The sequence below is a fragment of the Podarcis bocagei genome (genome assembly GCF_964188305.1).
Source record: "Podarcis bocagei genome assembly, chromosome: 2".
Classification (NCBI taxonomy): Eukaryota; Metazoa; Chordata; class Lepidosauria; order Squamata; family Lacertidae; genus Podarcis; species Podarcis bocagei.
Window position 1 is genome coordinate 63740250 of NC_138126.1, and position 24879 is coordinate 63765128.

Consider the following 24879-nt stretch of genomic DNA (forward strand, 5'->3'; position numbering starts at 1 on the left):
CCCTAGCTAGATGGAATTGTGGACTGAGCACAGTGTGCATAGTCCACATGACAAGAGCAATGATGTCAGAACAAGAAACTATATGCTTCCTTTCTTTTAGGAATACTAAGTGCTGAATATTGGGCTCAATGCAAAACAATAGGATTTCTTTCTTGGACAAAGGGAAAAAAACACCATTCAGCCTATGGAAATTATTTCCCATTATTCACTTTATTAGCATATTTGCATTTCTCCAAGCCATTGAATCAATTAGTTCATCCTCACAACAACCCTTCAAGGGAGATTAGACTGGGAGATAATGCCTGGTTCAAATCCTCCTAGTTAATTTACTAGAATTTTAATTTACTGGAATTTTAATCCAGGCGGGTAAAGATAAAGGGGACCCCTGACCATTAGGTCCAGTCGTGACCGACTCTGGGGTTGCGGCATTCATCTTGCTTTATTGGCCGAGGGAGCTAGTGTACAGCTTTTGGGTCATGTGGCCAGCATGACTAAGCCACTTCTGGCGAACTAGAGCAGTGCACGGAAACGCCATTTACCTTCCCACCGGAGCGGTACCTATTTATCTACTTGCACTTTGACGTGCTTTCGAACTGCTAGGTGGGCAGGAGCAGGGACTGAGCAATGGGAGCTCACCCCGTCGTGGGGATTCAAACCACCGACCTTCTGATCGGCAAGTCCTAGGCTCTGTGGTTTAACCCACAGTGCCACCTGCGTCCCTAATCCAGGCAGGTGTTGTTGATGTTGTTTGGTCGTTTAGTCATGTCCAGCTCTTCATGACCCCATGAACCAGAGCACGCCAGGCACTCCTGTCTTCCACTGCCTCCCGCAGTTTGATCAAACTCATGCTGGTAGCTTCGAGAACACTATCCAACCATCTGGTCCTCTGTCATCCCCTTCTTCTTGTGCCCTCCATCTTTCCCAACATCAGGGTCTTTTCCAGGGAGTCTTCTCTTCTCATGAGGTGGCCAAAGTATTGGAGTCTCAGCTTCATGATCTGTCCTTCCAGTGAGCAGTCAGGGCTGATTTCCTTAAGAATGGATACGTTTGATCTTCTTGCAGTCCATGGGACTCTCAAGAGTCTCCTCCAGCACCATAATTTAAAAGCATCAATTCTTTGGGGATCAGCCTTCTTTATGGTCCAGCTCTCACTTCCATACATCACTACTGGGAAAACCATAGCTTTAACTATACGGACCTTTGTTGGCAAGGTGGTGTCTCTGCTTTTTGAGATGCTGTCTAGGGTATCCCACCCAAATCCAGTGTCACCCACGTTTGTTTGTGTGTGTGTGTGTGTGTGTGTGTGTGTAAAACATACACACAGTCCAAACAGTACTTTAGAGTACTTAATACAATGTAGTACAATAAAATAATATTAGACCTGTTCTTAAATTGGGGGCTGCGTTAAGGGGAAACCAAGAAGTGACAGGAAAAGACAAAACATGGAGATCTACAGAAGTAAATTCAGATTGTGAACTTTTTTTTTTTTGCTACTATACTATTTTTATTTTTATTTTACTGTCTTTATTTTTTTCTCTTCCCTCTTTTTTCTTTTGTTAATTTTGTGAATAAAAATTACTTTTAATAAGAGAAATAAGCTCTACACCAACAAGTTTATCACATTAAAGGCCTGATCACCTGCTGATCTAAGCTACAATGATGGAATCCCCAAACACCTGGTGGTATTGGGGCATGCGCTGAGATTCCTGGGGCAGATCTTGATGAAACTCAAAGGGGCTATTTTGTTCAGTTTCTCGCCTTTCCCTCACCCTTCTACCTGTTGTTGTTGGTTTTACAGTATACAGGAAACAGAAGGTATTGACTCAGATCTATTTAAGTCACTGGAAATCTTGAATCAGTCTGTGCCTTTGTCATAGTGAACATATTAATGTTAACCAACTCACCTTTCTATTATGATGATTGCAGAGGAATGTGGAGGTTCTCATTTTGCAAGGTGTGAGAATCTTCAATTTTTATAATGTTTCTCACTCTGAAAAAAGCTAGATGTTTTCCCCATCAGAAAACATTCTGGAGGAAAATCTAGAAGATACAGCTGCAGTTTCCTCTTTTGAAATTATGGTTTAATGTGAACATTCTTTTACATTCACATAATAGCTTAATTGGCTTAAATTCCATGTACATGATTTCAAAATCAGGCACTCAACCAGTTTCTCATTGTATTTATTCAGCATGCATGCACTATACCAGCTATTGGCAGAGTCTATGTTTTTGAATAGACTCACAAGAACATCTTTTTTTTGCATCTGAAAGTAGAGTTTATAGTGTGAGATAATGTCCACAGACTCCATGATGGATGAGCAGCTCTCAGCAGTATTAGTGCAAGCTTTGTCACTTAGACAATGCAGCCATGCTGCAAGGCATTCTATTCTTAACAATGACTTCATCATTCATAGCCTCTTGGTTGCCACCACTTGTCATTCTAGCAGTGTTTTGCAAGCAGCTGTAGCTTGCAATCTGTGGGATAAGGGAACTCAGGAAGTCAAAGAGCAACTGGCTACTATGCAACCCAAGTAGAAACTGAAAAGGCCATTACGAATGTATCCACATCAGATCTGTTGTTAAGAGGCAAGCCATTTTTAGGGCATTTAAATTTTTTAGATCCCCTTGGTAACTTTCAGATCGTTCAAAAATGTTTCACCATTCTCCTGATGAACCTCAAGCAGGTGATTCTCTTTTTTTACGCTGCAGCATTTCATTTTCTGTTGCAGTCACTCAACTGTGTAGCAGGATCTGTTCAATAAATACTCATTTTTATATATTTTAAAAGGTAGTTATAGATATTTATTGTATTATAGTTCCCACATCTTATGAAAGAGGATAGCTAGTGGAGAGGGAGGGCGGGCGGGAGAGAGAGTTTTGATTGGGTTTATGCATGTTAGTGAATACAATTCTAGGAAGCTTATGAAAATATAGTAGTGGTAATAATAAATGTAGTAGGAGTAGTAAAAGTCGGATACATTTGTTTGCCTGACTAATGCCAATGCAGAGCATATTAGTACTGGGTGACAACATAGGTCTCGGGTCAGATCTGTTGCCAACGAAGGGGGAAGTATTGCTTTTCTGACCTTTAGTTCCTAATTATCTAGATGGTCAAGCATGACCAACAAGGTAGTCAGAATCTCCTAATTATAACAGTAGTACTTATGTCAAACTAATTATCCATGTAGTCCAAGGTCTTGTATCTATCCATTGCTACTTTGGAGGAAGTTACATGACCATTTTATAGTGTGATCCAGCTTTAAATGTTTATGAACATTGTTAAATATTTGTACAATATGAAAAGATTGCACCAGGCCAAATTCCCCCAAATATGGGTTTAATAATTTTAAGGGAGCTACAGAGTTACGAAAATGGTTCTGCAAATTCCATGACCTTCCTCTCTCTCAAAACTTGTTCCTTGCTGTTTTGTCCCAAACCTAATCCCACCCCCCCATGGCCAGATACAAGCATTTTGGAATGTGTCCTTAATGGGTATAAATTGTACCAACACATCACAGAGATTAACGTTTTCAGAGACTCTAGGTCTCCCTACACCTAGTTTAGGGGGGAAACAGGATAGTAGAACAGAGATGTGGCCTACATGGTACGGGGAAAGTGGATAGGGATATGCCCCCACCATAATACAAGAACTGTGGTCATCTATTGAAGCTCAACGTTGGAAGAGTCAAGAAAGACAAAAATAAGTACTTCTTTACACAGCACATGGAATTTGCTGCCATGTGATGCAGTGCTAACCACCAATTTAGATGGCTTTAAAAGAGAATTGACAAATTCATGGCGGATAAAGCTAACAATGACTACTAGCCAGAATGGTTAGGTATGCCTTTGAATACCAGCTGTGTTTGTGTTCTGCTTTTGGGTTTCCCACAAACATCTGGATGGCTCCTCTGAGAACAGGATGCTGGACTAGATGGGCTTGGATGTGATCTAGCAGGCCTCTTCTTAAGTGGAAATGTTTTCTGTTCAGCCTTCTGAGTAAATAAGTTTTAATTGAGGAAGAATGTGTTTAAAAAGTAAGTGTAAACTACTTCTCAATATATCTGCATGTTCCAGCCTTAAGATGTGCTGTTAATCCTTTGGGGCAGCTGTTCTCCAAGAAACTGAAGTGAGAGGTGTCTCAAAGGGGATCAGGAGGGAATTAATGATGTGGTCTGGCCGATGTGTTTGCTTACACGTTGCCAGAATATTTTGTATTCCATAGGGATGCAGAAGAGATCTCCAGGCGCTCTGTGTGGTGCTTGCTTTCTGAGAAATGTCACTTCAGGGACTTCGGGAGCTCCTTGTCAGAATGGCTTGAAAGCAGTCACAACTTCACGAGTAGAGAAAATACTTTTCAGAAGTACCTATACATCTGCTTATTATGTTGTATACAAAGCAACCACAACAAATGACCTTAAAATGTACTGCTCCTCTCTCCCCACCCCCACCCCCAGCCATCTTGTGTGTGCATGTGTAATTTAGAGCAGGCCCCTGTCAAGCCTGGGTCTCGCTCTGAGACAGCCTCAGTTTGGGGTGTGTCTGTGTCCAGTTGTGCTCTAGCAACCAAGGTTCAAAAGGGCCTGAGGCGGAAGATGTCGTCAAAAACAGGCTTGTGCTCAGCTTCTGGAAGGGGTGGCCGCTGGAAGGAGTGGCTACTCCATGAGATGAGTTCTTCAGACTTGAGGAACTTGGCTTGGATGTGAGGGCTTTATCTGAGCCTGAGGTATGCCCTCCCCACCCCATCAGCTCTGAAGTCAGTTCAGGCTGTGGTCTTGGCTAGTTTACTCAGGCTGCAACTGCAGCCTAGAGGGTGCACAGAGCTGAACCTACCTTGTTTGCTGAGGGAGCAAAATGCCACTTCCCCACCCCCAGAAGGGCCTTGTTAGCCTATGGACCTTTCAGTGGATCACTTTTCCAAACCCCAACAGCTCAAGAGTATTCCTAGCGGCAAGTGACTTAGAGAGCAGATTTGTTAATAGTCAAATCAATGGAGATGGGGAGAGACTATGGGGTGTGAAATAGAGATAATTATACTCTCAGTAGCAGGGCTTCCTTAATCTTTGCCTCCCCATTTGCATTGGTGCACAAAAAAGATGTGCGGTATTTATGCAGCTGGAGTTGGGTACGGGTATGTGTCTGTGTGTAAAACCCTTCTTCCTTGGTCCAGCCCACCCCTTCTTCCTGAAGTCAAGACTTTGCTTTTCATCTGTCAGCACCACATCTGCTTTGGAGCTTGGCCTTTCTGCTCGGCTGCCTGCAGGAATTGGCAGAGCACTCTTGCAGATAAAGCAGGCAGCCATGTGTGAAAGAAGGGGGTGGAGTGGGGGAGCATAGCTTCAGGCATCTCTGTGCCTTTCTACAGGAGAGAATGCTCAGTGCTAACACCATGCAACGCCAGCTAAGCAAATCAAGTTTCGGATGTGTGTCCCGCAGGTCACTCCAGGCTTGCCAAGTCTATTCTGTTTGCTTCTCACCTTTCCTTTCCAAGGGTTTCCCCCACATCTGTTGTAACTGCAGATTTCTACCTTGTGCCTTTGGTCGTTAAAGGAGGGAGGGGTAGAGCATTTTACTGCAGATTTTGTAGCAAGGAAGTTTGACATGACCAGTTACTTTCCTTTTGGCCAATCTGAATGAATGTTTGAAATTTGCGTGGGTAATATATGCAGTTTTAAGCTTCTCCCCCCCCCCCAAGGTTTGGTGATAGCAGTGGGTGTTCCAGTAGGTGGTGGTGTCTTTCCCATCCCTGGGCAGAGAAAACAAGCACCAAGGCCTTGTGGAAATACCCTCTTTTTGCCAAGTTTCTGTGAGGGGGGACATGGTGATTGAAAGGGTGGAGTGGGTGGTGTAGTAGGGGGCAGGGTTTGAGGGGACAGGAGGTAGCACATTTGTGTTCTGCCTCAGGAGTTAAAATGGGACCTGGATTTGGTAGAACATCAGGTACACCACCACCGTGATAGATGTTGCAGGAGAACACCTTAGGTGCACTGCCAAAATAGCTGAAATGGGAGGGACCTATGGGAGGGAAATGGATAGCTGAGGGTGTACCACACTTCTGCTGTGTTTTAAACCCCTTAAATCTACAGCCACATGTCCTGTCAATAACACAATTTATACCAGCTCCAGACCTGGCGCAGGAAATTTCCCACCCATTTATTCATTGGGGTGGGGTGGGGGATTCAAAAATAGATTGACAAGTGCCCTGCTCACATTGCTAAAACAGGGCCTTAGGGTATGGGTACTTTGAATGGTGTGTAAAAGTTGGAAGTTATGTTGAATCCAGGCTGAACTGCATTTGTGGATTTATGGTTTTGAAATATGCTTTTGAAGCCTCCCATTTTGAAATCCTAATAAGATATTTTTTAAAAAAAGAAACCTAGCAAACTTTGCACAGCGTTCACTGTAGACCCAGAACACGAACACACAAACCCCTCTCAGAAGATATCCTAATAGTTTTTTCATCATTCAATTATTTCAGCTTTTCAGCAGGGGGTCCCCACTCATATGTTTGAATTGTTAGGGTTGACAACCCAGCAGTTGTGGGTAAATTGGAGCAAGACATGTGTGCAAAATCTGTGTAACTGTTGCACTATGTGTGATCTCTGGCATATGTCTATAAATGAAGAATGTTGGCGTGTGGGGGGGCATATGTTTCCATGCTTCTTCCAGTACAAGGGAGAAGGGAGGCTAGGGGGTGGGGGATGAATACAATTCCTCTTGAGCTGCCAGCCTTCTCTGGCACAGGGACTGGGAGCATGCGTTTCCAAGGCAATCAGTAACATCTTACTCATCCCTTTCTCCTATTGTTATCCTGCCAATCTTACTTCTTTTAGCCGGGAAAGGAGGATGGACCAGCTGTTGGTACAAGGCCCCATGCTGCCTCAACCGGGGGGGGGGGGATCCCACCTTTAGTTAAAGCTGTTTTTCCTCATGTAACTGAGGAATGAAGACCTATATACAGAAACAACAAGATTATTAACAAGGCTGAAGGGGTTTGCTTCAGCCAAGGCTATTTTACTGTTTTAAAAATGCAAAGTGGGGGTGAATGCATCAAACCCAGTAATTCTGCATGCTGTGTTGTTGGAACCTGATCGGACCAGCCCAAAAGGAGTAACAAGGGGCATTTCATCATGAATTCTATAGCTGAGCTCAACAACAAAAACCCCAAAACAGGTGGGATATTCCTCATTAATGCAGGAAAGGACCTTTGCTAAGTGGGATTTTCTTGTGAATAAACATATTGATCACAGGGAAATGCTTTGCAGGATAATGTAAAGACATAGTAAGTTCTGCGTGGAACCTCTGCTTTAATTTCACATCCAGCTAATTAACTGTAAAGCAATGCCTCAGGGACACTAAAGCACTCTGATGTGGAAACAACCTTGGACTGTACCAGACTGCAAGTGAGGGGTCATATATAAAACTACCTGTATGGAGGCAACAGGATATCATGGGAAAGTTACAACGTAATTTCATATTTGCTAACTCTTTCACAAGGGATGTATATACCATAGTTTGGTGTATGCAGGGAACCTTTTTCATGGGGAAGCATTCATATAGGAAGTCCCTTCCCATGTAGTCGGAATTGTTAACAGTCCGGGACCAATTTTACCACTTCATCTGATATTGTGTGACCCAGCTGCCTTTCCTGACCCCAGTGGTCTAGGCAAAGTGACAGGTGCCATTGACATCTGTGTCCTCAGAGTGATTCTCTGTCACCATCTGCCAGGAACCATAAGATGTGGTTGCCATGTCAGGCTGCTAGCCCTTAAGGCAAAAGAGAAGTCAAGAGGATTACACAGGCAGCCTCAAATGGAGGCAGCCAATTTGAGCTTTCTTGCTTTTTTGAGTTTTGCCACACAAGTGCTCAACCTGGGAGCTGTTTGCCACTTGTGAAAAAGCAAGTACAGTGGTACCTCGCAAGACGAATGCCTCACAAGACGGGAAACCCGCTAGACGAAAGGGTTTTCCGTTTTTGAGCTGCTTCGCAAGACGATTTTCCCTATGGGCTTGCTTTGCAAGACGAAAACGTCTTGCGAGTGTTCCAATTTTTTTTTGCTCCCCCCCCCCTTTTTCTAAGCTGCTAAGCCGCTAATAGCCTTTTAGCCGCTAATCCACTAAGCCTTTAATAGCCGCTAAGCCTTTAATAGCCGCTAAACCGCTAATAGGGTTGCTTCGCAAGACGAAAAAACCGCTAGACGAAGAGACTCGCGGAACGGATTAATTTCGTCTTGCGAGGCTCCACTGTAGACAGCTTTGTGCATGTCCTGTATGTGATTCTGTACAGAACTGTATATTTTATTTTATTTAACAAAATTTTAGACTACTTGATTGTAATAAAAATTTTGAGTACCGTAGTTTACAAGAAATACTAAAAGTACCAATAAAAACCAGTTAAAAACACATAATTAAAAACATTTAAAAGATAACTAAAATAAATAGTAGACAAAAAAGATTAAAAGACATCAACATCTATGTGTCTGGATAGGCTTGGCTAAGCACAAACATTTTAAGCTGGTGCTGAAAAGAGTACAGTGAAGGCTCCCGCCTGATGTCAGTAGGCAACAAGTTCCAAAGTGTAGCAGCTGCCACACTAACAGACCAATTTCTTTAAAGTGTGGAGCAAGTATTATGTGGCATCTATAAAAGTGTCAGCTCCATAGATTGAAGCAGTTGAGTGGGTGCATATGGGGTAGAGATTTCCCAAGTAAACTGCCCCCAACTGTTAGGGGCTTTATATACCAATAGCAACACCTTGAACTTTGACTGGTAATAAATCGACAACCCATACAGATCTCCGAGCAGAGGTGTTACATGCTGACAGTGTCTCACTCCAGTCAGTAGCTATGCTGCAACATTCTGCAATAGCTGCAATTTTTGCATCAAGCATAAGGGAAGCCCCACATAGAGTACAATGCTGTAATCCAGTCTTGAAGTCACCACTACCTAGACTACTGTGGTCAAGCTCTTCTGGTCCAGGAATAGTTGTTGATGTTGTACTAAGCCATGGGTAGGCAAACTAAGGCCTGGGGGCTGGATCCGGCCCAATCGCCTTCTAAATCCAGCATGCGGATGGTCCAGGAATCAGCGTGTTTTTACATGAGTAGAATATGTCCTTTTATTTAAAATGCACCTCTGGGTTATGTGTAGGGCCTGCCTGGTGTTTTTACATGAGTAGAATGTGTGCTTTTATTTAAAATGCATCTCTGGGTTATTTGTGGGGCATGGGAATTCATTCATTTCCCCCCCCCCCAAAAAAAATATAGTCCGGCCCCCCACAAGGTCTGAGGGACAGTGGACCGGCCCCCTGCTGAAAGAGTTTGCTGACCCCTGTATAACTAAGCACAGCTGTTAGAAGGTGCTTTAAGCCAGGGTGGCTACCTGGGCCTCCAGTATCAAAGCAGGATCCAGAAGCACCCCCAGGCTGCATACCTGCTCCTTCAGGGGGAGTGCAGTTCTGTATCAGGCAGGCAATTGACCCGTTTCTTGAACATGGGGACCACTCATATAGAAAAACATACACTTTGTGTGATTCAAGGCCAACTAATTCTCAAGGGATATATGTTTTTACAAATAAATCAAGGCAGTTTGTTACCTGCTCCAAAAAGAGAGGAATAATGTTACATAGTTTAATTGAGGAGGTTCCCTCCAAATACCAATGTTCTCCTTCGCTACCACCACCGCATATGCATGCTTGCACATGCACACATGTGCAAGGGATAGTTAAGGTCATGGACTGGGAGCTCTATCCAGAACCCAGTCTATCTATCTCCTGATGCTATTCGCAGCTCCAGGAGGTATATGGCACTTTATAATTTCACATCTTTCTTGTGTAACACACAGTTGTCATGGTGATTGTGGGCTCAAGGCACCTGTTGCTTTCTTTTGAAAGTATATATGAAGCTCTTTCAGAGCCGTAGAGCTAGATTTAGACAAGGAAGAAAACAAGGTAAAAGGGAAGGGGGGTCAGGAGTGGTGGGAATGACAGTCTGGGTTTGAGGCGGTTTACGATAGTAAGATACCATCACCGGTCGTGGCTGATAAAATGAGGTGAACTCTATGTGCTCTTCTGTTGCTCTCAACTAAAAAGCAAAATCCAGGGCCAACCCAGGATATTTTGGCCGCCCCCACCTCTTCCTCTGTGCACTCACTACTCACCTGTCCGCTCACCTAAGTGTGCCCCTTCATACAGCAATAATGTCGTAACATTGGGGAAGCATCCAGCTTGCATATAAATCCACCACTAATGTCAACAACATGCTACAGAATGCACCCACAAAAAAACACCACTTTGGAGGGGCGCTTACTAGAACACCAGCCCACACATACTTCACTACATTAGTCATTTGTGATAAAAGTACCATAAGACTTTATTCCAGTTTGTCACCAGTTTCTGTTGCCTGGTTGCTTGTGAAACAATGCTTATCATAGGCAACCAATGTGATAGCTATTTGTAAGCCTGGGTTAGGAAACAGGAAGATGAGAGGTGATTGTAATAAGGTGAGAGATAACTGGGGTTGGAGTGAGAATTCTCAGGGCAAGGGCTAAGCTGGGAGCAAGTTTGGCATGGTGGATTAGAAAATCTATGATGTGCCAGAGGAGAGGAAAGTACTTTGGCTAGTGGTGTCGACTGACACAGCTCAGTGGTTTGGAAGATGGATAGAAACTATTGGAAACTATTGTTTAGTGCAATAAACCACCCTCTTTGGTGAAATACCAATCCAAAGAATATAGCATGCTCACACCCAAAATCCAAACCTTTATGCACACAAATATATGATGAAATCAGCATGCTCATATACACAGAAATCCAGGGTGGTGGCTTCAATGTCATAGTGTGTTGGATAAAAAATGAAATAGAACACATCCAGTCCTGTGAAAGCTGTTGGGCTGCTTATTATGTTGAGAGATAGAGAGCCCAGCACATTAGTATTCACACACACATCGGTCCTGCAAACTAGGATTCTTTGTCTCCCCCAGCCCACCTTATCCTGTAGATACCCCACTATCCTGGTGCTTTAATCAACTTTATTTTTATTCCTTCCCTATTTTTAGGTCTCTCTCTCTCCCCCTCCCCCTCCCTTGTTCCTACCTCACTGTTTACTGGAAGGAGCATTTTCTTTCTCTGCATCCTCTGTGTTGCCTAGCAACCAGGTGCACCGCAGATGCCAATTGGCTGAGGCCATTCAGCCAGCACTAGAAGCATTGTGCCTCCCCCCCCTCCCTTCTTCATATAGACCCACCATACAATTCTAGATAGAAAGGGGAGTGTGGGTGGGGAAAGGGGATGATTGTGGAAGACAGGGTGACAGAACACCCAGTCAGGAGATATTGGTACTTCTCTGGGCTCATGATTCACTCAAGCTAGGCATGTCCTTGGCGGCAATCACCAACTCTCGGTGAAGTGCACTGTGGCCAGCTGCAGCCATGCTTTACATCTCCTATTCCGTCTTTTGCGTCCTAGGGATAGCTTATTTTCTTCCTCCATGCTGAGAAAACATTACTCTCAACCTTCGCCCTAGTCTTCCCAACCTGTTATTATTGCAGGATCCCAGACTCACTGGAAATGATGGCAATTGTTTTGCTTCCGTTTTTATCCCACCTTTCAACTCAGAGGGCCCTTGAGGCAACTTGCAAAATGATAAAATGCCAATAGAATATGGAGAGGGGGGAGAGGGGGGAAAAACAGCTGCAGAACAAGGAAACCAACAGCAGGCTATAATTCAGATGTCTGGTCACTTGCTCCTTTCTCGTTAAAGTAGTAATAAAGGTTTGGCTTTATTTACTTTTAAGACAGAAGGGAACTAGTTGCACAGGCTTCAAAAGGAAAGGATGTACCACTGCAGAGAAGGCTCTGCAGCCTGCCTAAGGTAGACAATCTGGAGCAAGATCCTACCCTGATTATACAGTGGTACCTCAGGTTAAGTACTTAATTCATTCCGGAGGTCCGTTCTTAACCTGAAACTGTTCTTAACCTGAAGCACCACTTTAGCTAATGGGGCCTCCTGCTGCTACCGCACCGCCAGAGCCCGATTTCTGTTCTTATCCTGAAGCAAAGTTCTTAACCTGAAGCACTATTTCTGGGTTTGCGGAGTGTGTAACCTGAAGCGTATGTAACCTGAAGCGTATGTAACCCGAGGTACCACTGTATAGGGAGTTGTTTGTAAACTTACATCATTTCTTACAAACCTAATACTGTACAGAAACCTAATGCTATAGTATAGATCTTTGGCATATTTTGTTTGTTTTGCTACCTTCTTCCAATACAATATTTGGTTGCAAGCAACTCACTTCTCCCTGCTGGGTCCATAGGCTGCCAAAGGAAAAAGGAAGAAAAGTGCAGACATTTTAATATACTAAATATAGTTATATACGTCAATGAAACGATTGACATTGTACACTACAAGAGAAACCAAAGAAAAGAGATGTGTTTAACTCAGTTTTAAGCCTGTAATATAATGGTCATTCCCTTTCTCCCCAAAGAACATAGGAATTGTAGTTCTGTTATCAGGGCTAAGCACCTCTAAGAGAAGTCTCTGCACTTCAGCAAGCTACAAATCCTATGTGTAAGTCTTGTAGTGTGTGAAGTCTTGTAGTGTGGATATACCATTAGGTGCCCTGGAGAATATTTCTTCCTGACTTGAATCAACTTATTTTTAATCAGCCACCTGTCTCACTTTTTGAACTGATTCAACACACCCATTGCTGAAATTAATGATGTTTGGGGTGGGGGTTGAAGTGTAGGTGGGTTCCCACGAGGCAAGACACAGTGATAACGGCAAGAACCGTTATTGAACTACATAACTGGGAAGCAGAGGCAAAGCAACTACTTATATACATTTCTGAAAGCCTGGGCCACTCCCACTCCCAACGTGATTGGCTGTCTACACTTGCAAACTGCAAATCACAGGCCAGTGGCAGAGGCCAAAATCCTGAAATGTTCTGTGATTGGACAACATGTATCAAATCAGAACAAAGGAGCTCAGAAACCTTAGTCCAGACTCAAGCTTGGGCAAACACAGACCACTGAATACATAACAGGGTTGGAGGGAGAAATACTTGTCTAGGGACAGAGCATGATGATACCATGGAATAGGAAGTTTGCTCTTCAAAACAAGCAAGCTCCTGAGAAATAGACAAGCTCTTCCTCCTGAGCAGGCGCATCACTTCCCCCTAGGAATCCTTTTTGCCTTCAATGAGTGAACCAGACTCATCACTTTCCCCTAGGAATCCTCCTGTTTGCCTTCAGTGAGTGAACCAAACTGAGCTCATTGTGATCTTTTTTCCCTGTCTACAAGAGTCACTTGAAAACACAGTGATGTGATAGTGTCCAGCAGAGCTATGAATTTATTCATGCTTCATATTTATTTCTAGCAGCACTCGTAGTGAACCAGGCACGGTACTGTACCCACTCCAGCAAAGGCAGGAATGTCCTCCAATTGGCTTTGAAAGTAGAAGACCATAAACAAGGTGATTTTTGAACATCATAGATGCTCATAGATCCAACTGGCCCCAGAAGCTTAGTGCTGACTTGCAATAACAACAAAGAGTCCCATGGCACATTTAAGGCTAACAAATTTATGGCATAAGGTTTCTTGGACTGGAATCAATTTCATCAATGGTTCTCCCAGGTTTCATGGAAAGTTTTTTCCTTCCTGAGGCCACAAGTCAGTGGAGGGCGGGGCCAGAACCAAAATTGGATGGAGCAACAGCTGTGACTCTGTATAGCAGGCTTATAGTAGATTGAACAGGACAAGACTTCTAAAATGTGGTCATAGAACACTTGAGTCTCATGAAGCCAGTGCTTGTGCTTCTGGGTCTTGTGCAAAGAAAGAATGTGTGTATCTCCCCTGTACATGTGTCAGGCATGCAAGGCAGCTCTCCAAGGGTGGAATATGCATGTCTCCTTAGAGGAGACTCTAAGATGTGCAACTCATGAACTCTCTATGGTGAAAATCAGAAAGGGTAGATCAATTGGAGGTGGGGAGCTCCACAGGGTACAGCAATAGATTGTGGAATAATGCTTGTGGGGAGTTACGGGATATTATTCTCCGGACATCATTCTAGTGGATGTTAGTAATGTGAGCAAGCATTTTAGCTGATGTAGATTTTGTGTTTGCATTACAAACCCAACTGAAGGGGCAAGAGCCATTTTTAAGCTTTAGCCTTGGCTTAAAGATAAACCCCAGTGTTGTCATTCTTCACAATAACAGAGGGACAGAAGAGTTATTGGGCAAAGCAGTGCTGTGTGAAGAGAGGTGATGAATTGCCATGCCACCGTTGTTTTAATTTGTCATAAGGACACAGTGCATGAATCCCTTTCGCTCCTCTTCCCCAGGGAAAGGGCATCCTGGTTAGGCCCCTTCCTACGCACCCTGGCCTCTTCTCTTCCACCCACCCAGCAGAAAGGAACAGTGATTTTGATGTGTGAATTAGCAACTGGAGAGTGATTCATGTGTGAGTCACAGCACAAAGCACAGGTGGCATCAGGCAAATTATAGGGCACCCACCCAACACTAGCCTCTTTCAAATGCCAGGATACAGCCACTAATTTGCTCCCTTTATGTACTGAGGGTCCTGTTCCCTTTCCTTGCATCCTTCCTTTGTTTTCCCTACCCAGAGAGAGTGACAGTAAGCAGAATAATATGGCCGGAAGATCTAACATTCATGCTATTAGACTAGTGCACATTCCAGACTAGCCAAGGTGACTTTATTTAGGAACATAGGATGCTGCCTTAAACTGAGTCAGGCTATTGGTCCATCTAGCTCAACGTCGTTTACACTTACTGGCAGTAACTCTCCAAGGTTTCAAGCAGGAATCTCTCCCAACCCCTGCTGGAGAAGCTGGGAGTTGAACTTGGGACCTTCTGCATTCTAGGGAGATGCTCTACCACTGAGCTACAGTCCTCCCCCTAAGGGCTTTTCTGCTATTGCTCATACTGGGCAAATGTAGTGATGGGTTCCTTGGATTCTACAGGGTTTGGATGGGTTTCTATTCACACTGATTAATTGGGGTCCGTAGCATTTTTGCCTTGGGCTCCAGGAGAGCAACATCAGGCTCGGAAGTTGAAACCAAAGAGGATCCAGCGATATAGAGATATTAGGAAGGAACTAGGACTCTGTTCAGCAAAGACCAAGAGCAGATCCACACCATAGAATAATAAATTCTATGCATTTAATGCACATTCAACAAACATTTAGAGCACATGACTAGAGCACTAGATATCAGCCAGCTTCAGGCTGTGAAGATAAGCCACCGTCAAGTCATAATCCCACTCAACTTGCCTTATGGGTGCTCCATAGCATCCCACAGCCAGGAGATCACCTCTGTCTACCTGCCAGCGTCCTTCGTCTAAGTGAAAAAAGACTGGGCAATGCTGAATATTAGAGTTGCTGCCTATGTTGGGGAAGAGGAAAAAGCCCACCTTTATATCCAGTCATCTGTCATGTGCTTCTTGTGGGATAACCAGTCTCATATAACCAACATGCTTAGGTCTAAGTAATGCATGAAAGTGTTAAAACCATAGAGTAAGCTGTCCTGCCAAGCTTAGCTCACCTTGAGAGGGACTAGGTAATCAAGCCTTTGTTCTACTACTATCTACCTGTGATGCTCAACATGTGAGGAAGTTTGAGCTGGTTGCTGCAGCTCAGACCACATAGTTCTAACAAGACCCTCTTGGGTTCCTATACCAATAGTTATTATTTATTATTTATTAAATTTGTATACTTCCGTCCATCTGTAGATCTCAGGGCAGTTCACAACATAAAAATACAAGATAGAAAGACAAAATACATAATAAAAACAAGAACAAAAAAAAACCCAACCACAAAGCAAGAAACCCCCCCTTCCCCACCATAATTTAGGAACTTTCACCACTGTAACTAAGCAAGGTTTTACTGCCCACCAAACTTTTTCTGAATGTTGTATGGAAAAACACATGAATCTGACCTTTGGAGAGTTTGTAAGCAAACAATTTTTAACTTACCAAATGTGTGGTCTTTTTCTATGCTAGAGGAAGACGGAAACTTTGGAAGGAACTCACAAGGGCATATTCTAAAGATCTAACAGCCTATATTTCCACACTATACTTTGCTGCATATTCTCTGATTTTAAATCTCTGCTGTTGCCCCCGACAGGGTATTCTCATTTTATACCTGTTTTTTCCTTCTCATCAACACTTTTGTAACACCACAAGTATTCTGTAGCCAATGGTAACAGCTGCTATGAAACTGAGAGAAGTGACCTGCCTCAGGCAGAAGTATTAGAGGCTGCGGATAGATGAAACCAGGACCATAGCTGTGCCATACATTTAAAGCACTATGATGCCACTTTAAACAGCCATGGCTTCCCCCAATGAATCCTGGGAACTGTAGTTAAGGGTACTGAGAGTTGGAAAAGTAAAGGGACCCCTGACCATTAGGTCCAGTTGTGGCCAACTCTGGGGTTTCGGTGCTCATCTCGCTTTATTGGCTGAGGGAGCTGGCGTACAGCTTCTGGGTCATGTGGCCAGCATGACTAAGCCACTTCTGGCGAACCAGAGCAGCGCACGGAAATGCCGTTTACCTTCCCGCCAGAGCGGTGCCTATTTATCTACTTGCACTTTGACGTGCTTTCAAACTGCTAGGTTGGCAGGAGCAGGGACTGAGCAATGGGAGCTCACCCCATCGTGGGGATTTGAACCACCGACCTTCTGATCGGCAAGTCCTAGGCTCTGTGTTTTAACCCACAGCGCCACCCGCATCCCCTGAGAGTTGTTAGGAGACCCATATTCCCACTACAGAACTTCAGTTCCCAGAGGGGTTTAACAGGCAATTCATCTTCCCAGGGAACTCTGGGAATTGTAGCTCTGTGTGGAGAATAAACATCTGAAGCAGTTTTAAACAGCGTTAAAAACTGTTAAGACGTATCATAATCATAGGAATGGGGTGGGATCTAAAGAACGCACATCACAGATGTCAAAAAACCAGAGCAAAGATGGTTTCTGTATTTTTATAAATAACAGCCCAGTGATGACAAGTATATCAGTAGTAGTTGCATGGAGGACTCGGAAGATCAAGGGGGAGAAGTTCTGGTATCGCCATTTACATTTCACCATTTACCAGCATAATATGGCTTCGTGGACCGCTCTCCCAAAGTACAGTGCTCTGTACTTGATGCAAGTTACTCTGAAAAGCCTATAATTCATCTACCCTGTTTTGGCACCATCAACAGTCTGGGGCATGCTGACTCAAACTCAGATGCTTGACCTGGGTTACTGCTACAGTATCTCAGAGAAATAGAGCACCCATGCCATGTCTGTATCACACATTATAATTTAAAAGCATAGTTTTATAAATAATGACACCAGCCCTGTAAACGGACACCCTGAAATGTAGGAATAGCCCTCCTTATTTACATGTACATGATGGACAATGACGTTTATTTGGGCAAGCAGAAGCAAACCAATCTCTCTGTGTGTATACAAATAGCGTATTTACTCAAATGTAGTGCATACCTTTTTTGGCCAAATTAAGTCGCGAAAATTAGGGTGCGCATTAGATATGATGGTGCATTTACATTCATCAGCAAATAGTTTTTTGGCATCAAGCTTTTGAAAATTGAGGTGAGGATTGGATTTGATGACGCATTACATTCGCATAAATACAGTATTAACATACTAGATCGCATTCCTTGTCCTGCAGCAAAGTGTTATGTTTCAAGGCAGGGATAACACCACCAAAAATGTCGGGGCTTTTTATTCTTTGTTTTCTAGAAAGAATTGTAGAATAGGAAATAAGAGTAGTGGCTTGGGAACTGTGCTGGTAAAAGATTTTCAGTGATGGTATCATTAAGATCTATACCTGTGTTAACTGTACTGCAAAGGTATTCTTGCATCTTAAATGAACAGGTTCAAAAAGGTTTCAGTCTTTTGTTTTGTTTCAGTCTTTTGTTCCCGTTGTCCATTTCAAGCACACTAGGATCTAAGCTCATTTCCTTTCTTTGAAGTATAATATCTCCATTGCATCAAAGGACCTTGTGATAAGAGGGTTTCCATATGCTGTAATAGCTATCCTTGACCAGTAAGTGGACTCTTAACATTCAGAATAACCCCTATTGACTTATTAATCACTCGAGCCCATCTCCAACAGAGAAGCTGCATAATCATCAAGCTATATTGTCTCACTGCATGTTTAAATATGACTTTGAACTATGAGGAAATAGGGTGACCCAGACTGACCCAAGGCATTTTGGGGCAGAAAATCCAAAAGACAAACCCTCCTTTCCTATAACTAACATGGAGCACAACCCATCTCGTTGAAACAAAATGGAAGCAACATAGAGTGTTATCATCCTCCTCAAAGATCTCTCCTGCCCCCAACAGATCTGCTGCCCCCTAAGACTCAAAGCAGGGGTTGCCATTGTGTTGCTCACAGAGGCCTTCCCAGATGCCCATGGGGTCCCAACCATCCCCCCATTCCCCCACTGAAGTTTGGCTTGAATGAAGCCTTCTGCAGCAAATGGAATGCTTTTTTCAAGCCTCATTGCTGGCAAGGGGCAGGGGGAATGAGAACATGAGGGGGGAGGCTGAGATGTGTGCATTGTTGCAATGCCTGCATGCTAGCCATCACAGTGTCTCTTGTCAGCAAGTGTCCCCATGGGCTCAAGAAGATGGACAGCCCCTTGCTTAATGACTCCTGAAATCCATGGCAGCCACATCACCAGGCATCATGGTTTGATCACCTCTATGTGCAACTGAAATCTACATGTTTATATTAAGTCCCTGTTTATATTTTAAAAGAACATGGATTAAAAATAACCCATCTAGCGTCTTTTGCTTGTCTGACAACTCAACTCACCATGGAAATCTGTGGTGTGATATTAGAAGCAGGCACAGATTTCCAGAATGAGACAAAATGGGCTGCTAGCTGGTATTTTCACTTTATTCAAGAATTTTGTTTTTGGCCTTTGAAAAATATTTATTACCTTCTTTAGACAATGTAGAGTATGTACAAGAATGTAGTAAGTCCTTTAGTTGTATACCTGTACATTCTGTTTCCTTCAGAGGTAGTCTTAATCATTATGACATTATTTTAATCATGATTCCTGTATTTTGTCCTGCAAATCCTAAAAGGAATTTGAAAAGACTCACCTCTGGTCTCCCAGGGGCTTGCCTACCTGTTAGTGGTGATCAGCTACAGATTATTACAGTTGAAATATTTCACTTTAATCTATTTTAAGGGAGCCTAGATTACATTCCCATAGTCTAATTTTGCTCCACAAGCCTCTAATCAGCCTATTTTCTTTAAATTGCTAAGTGAAACCCCTTTCTTTTAGAACCAATAGAAACTAGTGCTGTGTACACACTGCCTCTTAGTCTGGCTCCAACATGCACCACTATTGTTTGAGGCTGAGTACACATGATGTTAGCCACAATACATCTGGGTCTTGTAGCTTCTCGTGAAATGCTCCTGTTTGATGTGCTTTCCCTCAAATGAGGTTCCATCTGATTAGAAAACAGAAGCAGTGGTTAAACTGAGGTGTGTATGGCTCAGGCAGCCATTACACATGTGCAGCTTACAGCACATGCACAGTGAAATGGAGTCCAGCATGAGGAAACAAATCTGATAATGGACATCCCCACCCCACCCCTGGAATGTACAGAGATGTAAGAGACAACTTGACCTGCAACAAAATGTTGCAATGTGAACTGCTCCTGCTGAAACAACCTTCTGACACCAGCATCACTGCTGCTTATGTGGATGGGTCTAGGGTATGATGGCATACCCCATAGGTCTGTTGGGGCCATGCATGTACATCAGGTGGGACTGCCAATCTGGTGCTCCTGCCCAGTGCACGCGCATGGCCCCAACCTTAACCAATGACCCACCCTAGTCACAGTCAGGCAAACCGTGTTGCTGGTGTCAGGAGGGCGACTGCAATTCTACACTGCCGTACACACCACTACTCTCAGCCATGCTGTCTGCCATCACCTACCCACCCCACCAGCCCTCCTCTGTGTGTGTGTGTGTGCGTGCATGCTCGTGCGTGTGTGTGTGCATGTGTGCATGTGTGCACTTTTTCTCTCATACACACTTACCTTTCTGTTCCAAATAAACATGCTCAGTCCTGACTAGCTGGGATTTGGGAGGGGGGTGTTAATTTTTCTTTCCTCTTTCTCAACTACTGTAAAACATGGTGTTACCCTAATCGTGCTGGTACCTCCACATGTGTGTAAATGGTGCTGCTTTGGTTACGTAACATTCCACATTCATCAGTTAACTGCTAGCTTTAGAATTATTCACAACGGTTATATGGAGCCACCAGTGTCAGAGGCAACATAACCCTGAATGCTAGTTGCTGAGCTGCATCAAAGGGGTTGTGCTAGTGCCCTCTTGCTCTGCTGGTTTGCCCCAGTGGGGGAAGCAGGTTACTGGGCTAGATAGGTCTTTGGACTGATGTAGCGGAGATGTTCTTACGTTCACGTGTTTCCCCCAGCATCTGCCTCAGTCTGGTTAAGGAAATCCACATGCTCTAATATTAAGACAGGGAGCTAACTTATACTAAGACACCATTGGTCCTTCTGGCTCAGTATTGTCTACGCTGACTGGTAGTAGCTCTCTAAGGTTTCACACTGAGGTCTTTCCCAGCCCTACCTTGAGGATACAGGAATTGAACCTGGGGCCTGCTCTGCCACTGGGCTATGGCCTCCCAAAACTAAAAAGCAACAGCCAAGAAGCATGATTGAGATTCCACCTCAATGGAAGGAGAAACAGACAGGGGAAAGGACAGCCTTAAAACTGTTCCACTATCAGTCCTACTCCAAAGCAAAGCTGAGCAGCATGAGCATTGACACCCTGGGTCAGTGACAGTCTCCCTGATTAATCTGAACCATTCCTGGAAATTGAATACCAAAATCCATATGTAGACCTTCAATTCCCATGGTATCCTGGTGCAAGGGGACAGGTGGTGGCCTCTTTTCAGTAGGAGGAAATGGCTATTTGCTTGGAATTGGCTTCAGTTCTTTGACAAGTGTGTTTACACTACATGCTTTAAATGGTTTTTAAAAACAGGTTTAATGTTCACAGCTGCACTGCCTTTCCATCTCATGCTTTCGCCTCAGGCAAGAAGTCATCTATGAATTATCTGTGATTGCGTAACCGTAGACTCCATGGAGCCCTGTGCCCAAGCCGCTTAGGGATGGGAGTTATCTTTTAGTACAGTTCCGTACACATCAAGACAGTTTCTGCTTCTGGGTAGATCTTGGCTATTGCTTACAGAAGAGAAGGATTAGAACATTCTCCAATATGGCAAATGGAGAATCAGGGCTTTAAAGAGAAACAGTGGGCAGGCAGACCCAAATGGGCAGTTTAGGAGAAAGTGGGCAGTTCAAAAAGAACATTTCGGCAGTTTAAAAAATTCAAGTCTTGCCAAAGTTGCATTATCTTTGGTGATTCAAAACAACTGATAACCATGTGAAAAGTAAACTGAGTAGTCCAAGCTCCTCTAGAGCCCCAGGCCATAATCAAGGATATCCATTTCTCTTTCTCCTGCCAAAGATACCCCCTGCAGACACCACTGCTGCTCCCCACAGAGTATTCACCAGTATTTCTAACATGAAGGAAACGTAGCATTCTTCTGCATTAGTGTAGTCAGATTGCCAGTCCTGGGGATATTCTCCTGCTCTGTGTAAATTTGCTAAATGTCATGCTATTGAGCAAGAAAACACATAGGCACATGCAAGGCAAGTGCATGTGCACCAGTGTGTTGCAACAGAGCGTGCCGTGTGTATTATAGTCACAGTTCTAAACTTTCCTTTTTATGAAGTCCCAATAGGGAGCTGTAGTCCAAAACACCTGGAAGGCACTGGATTGGGTAAGGTGGCTCTACACAGTAGATGGTCCTGAATCTGCTGTCTTGTTATTTTGAAGCTGAAGTGACCCTGCTACCAACCAAAGCACTGTGCAATGCTGAGCTGCTGAAGTCTGAGCTAGAACGAGGAGGTGGAGAGAGTCCTTCAGGACCTGGGGGGAGGGTGTAGCAGGGTGGGAAGAGGAGCAGAACCTGCCGCTGATGAGTATAAGTGGTTTCCTCGTCACTGCCGAGAGTGAGTGCGTAGGATGCTGTTAGACAAAGCCTGAGCTGGGAAGCAGCGGCAACAGAGCTTCTATGCTCTCTGTGTGGAGTGCTTTCCTTTCCAACCGCTCTGTCTCAGGTAGCTTCAATATTCAGCCTTCCACACATTTCTCTCCCCCTCCCATCACCCCATCTACAAATCCTCCAGAAAGATGCCCTTTTCGTTTAGTGCAGAAAAGGGGGCATGAAGCAAATGGGAGGGGGCGAACATGCAGTGGGTGCTTCACCTTCCTCCCCCTCTCAGAGAATCTAGGCTCTTGTCTTTTTTTCTGGCTGCAGCACATGTTGGCTTCTCTGATGGAGTTGGCAGAGTGGGTGGCATCAATTGTAGATTCAGGGTGTGGGTGGATTTGCACTTTGTGGGTTTTCATCTTTCCCCCTCCTTCCCCCAGACAATATTAGTAATCAAGGCAGGGCAGAGGATGGCAGTTTTGTTGCATATAGGGAGTGGAGAGAGGGAACGGGTCACTGTTGAAAGAGGAGAGTGATGATGATGAAGTTCATTTGTGCCTTTCTTGCAGATGTTGAAGGGTGCTTCTTGGCTTTTCATAATGCTCACTTTCCAGGAGAGGGGTGGGGAATTGAGAGGTCTTGTGGAGAGGATGCTGGAAGGAATGTGTGGTCCATAATCAACTTTACTGACTCTGATGCAAAATCAAACACCATTTCCCCTAGCCATCTATGGTTGACCCAAAACTTTCCAGATGGTTTTTGTGCAATAATTGCACTGTTGTTTGACCCAAATGTTTCTACTGCAAAATATATCGTTGTCATATCACTCAAACTATGACTTTTGTTACTGCGGAAATGCAATCTTTTCCGCTTTCTCGTCTAAATGGTGTATTTAGCACTGTATGGTACGTGGTCACACAATGGACAAGTGATAGACTTTATGCCCCCCATACTATTATATGATTTTTTTTACCAATACTGTTTTTAATCATGTTTAAAAACTTGTCTGCTCTCCTAGTATAACATTCCAGTGTGGAATTATTCCTCTTAATTCAGGGGGGACTCACCAGTGTGATGCCCTCCAGATTTTGCTGGAACCCAGCTTCTGTTACTTCTAATGAAAGACCATTTTGGCTAGAGCTGATGGGAGTTTGAGTCCAACAACATCTGGAGGGCACCATGTTGTGTGTCCCTGTTCTAATTCTTTAACAACAACGGTAAGAACACAAACAAGGTGTGTAACTTTGGCAAGGTTCTGATCCCTTTTAACAGTGCCCCACAATTTCATTGACTTCTTCAGCTACTGATTTGGAAGGGTGGAAATTTTATTTTTTACACTTTGACTCGTATGGTCATGCTAACCTGACTCTGTGGGATAATCAAGATTTGAAAATAGAAAGGCGGTCTTTTTGTGGCAGAATGGGGTTGAAAGTGAGATTTATTTGTTAGATTAGTTAGCAGAAACAGGTAGAGATTTTTGTCGTTTTAAGTTTTATGGTTTAGATACCACTTACCCACTTGTACTGAATAGAAATATATTCTACTACAGCACCTTTTAGTGTCTGTTTATGGACCGTCAGCAGATTAAAAGAGTAATATATATATTTAAAAGTGTGATCTGAGTAGAATTGGGAAGCTGGCACAACTACTCTTAAGTGACTTTGTAGTAGCACACAAGTGGCATTTAACTGCTTCCAGTATCAGCTGCATATATATCTTATTGTTGTGAGGACCAGGCTTTCAGAAATGATTAAATTACAAACAGGAATAGAATTTCCTTGCTACCTGTAGCTGTTGGGTCATTTTTCACATAGTAACAGTCATTCCTGCATTGCAGGGGGTTGGACTAGATGACCCTCGGTGTCCCTTCCAACTTTACAATTCTATTATTCTATGACACTATATAGAACATAGAAGTATAAGCTTGGAAGGGTAACAGGCTTAACAGCCAAGGCAAAGAGATACGGATGGAACAGAAGAATGGGGGAATTGCCAAATACGAACCGATTTACAGAAAACCCCCGAAAGAAACCGTGTTGGTATTAAAACCAGAATAGTGAGCAAGCCTTGAGCTCAAAGAACATCAGGCTGGATGGTAAGCAAAAGAGAGAGTAGAGAAGAGAAAACGCTGTCTTGATGTTGGCAGCCACGTTTTTGGCAATCCTGTGCACATCTACTTGGAAGTAAGTGCTACTGCGCCCTGGCACTTGCACCATCTACTGTGTTGCAAAGCAGGGACGAGGACCTGTTGCTCTCCAGATGTAGTTGAACTCCAACTGCCATCAGCCCCACCCATGGCCAGTGATTAGGGGCGACAAGAGTTGGAGTCCCACAGTATCTGGAGGGCCACAAGGACCCAATCTCTGCTAGAAACACTTTCCTGGGGAGCAAGCTTCGCTCGAAACTGGCACATTTTTGGGTGGACGTGTATCGGAGCTCAGCCGTAGCGTTCTCGAAGGTGCCCGGCCAGTAGACCCTTGTTATTGCAACAAACTAACGAGACTGCCCCTCTCTGTGTAGAAGAAGAGTCATTTTGTGTATTTTCGCGGCGGGACCAAGAGCAAGGGCAATCTGTGGCCAGTCTACCCGCCCTGCTATGGCATTGCCACGAGAATCGCAGCTCAGGCAAGAGATCCACTCTCTCCCACCCACCCCCACCCCCCGCTCCTGTGCAGGTTCCTGAAGAGCTGCATCCCTGACAGAGCCCAGACTCTCCTCCCCCGTTGCTGGGAGCGCTGCTCTCTCTCTCTCTCTCTCTCTCTCTCTCTCTCTCTCTCTCTCTCTCTCTCTCTCTCTCTCTCTCCAAGTGCCTAGGC

At 44.0% G+C, this 24879-nt stretch overlaps 1 protein-coding gene across 1 annotated transcript in view; it reads left to right on the plus strand.

Moving 5' to 3' along the window:
- KIAA1191 overlaps positions 1–24879 on the plus strand; it is a 282731-nt gene that overhangs the window by 40788 nt on the left and 217064 nt on the right. The window lies entirely within an intron of this gene.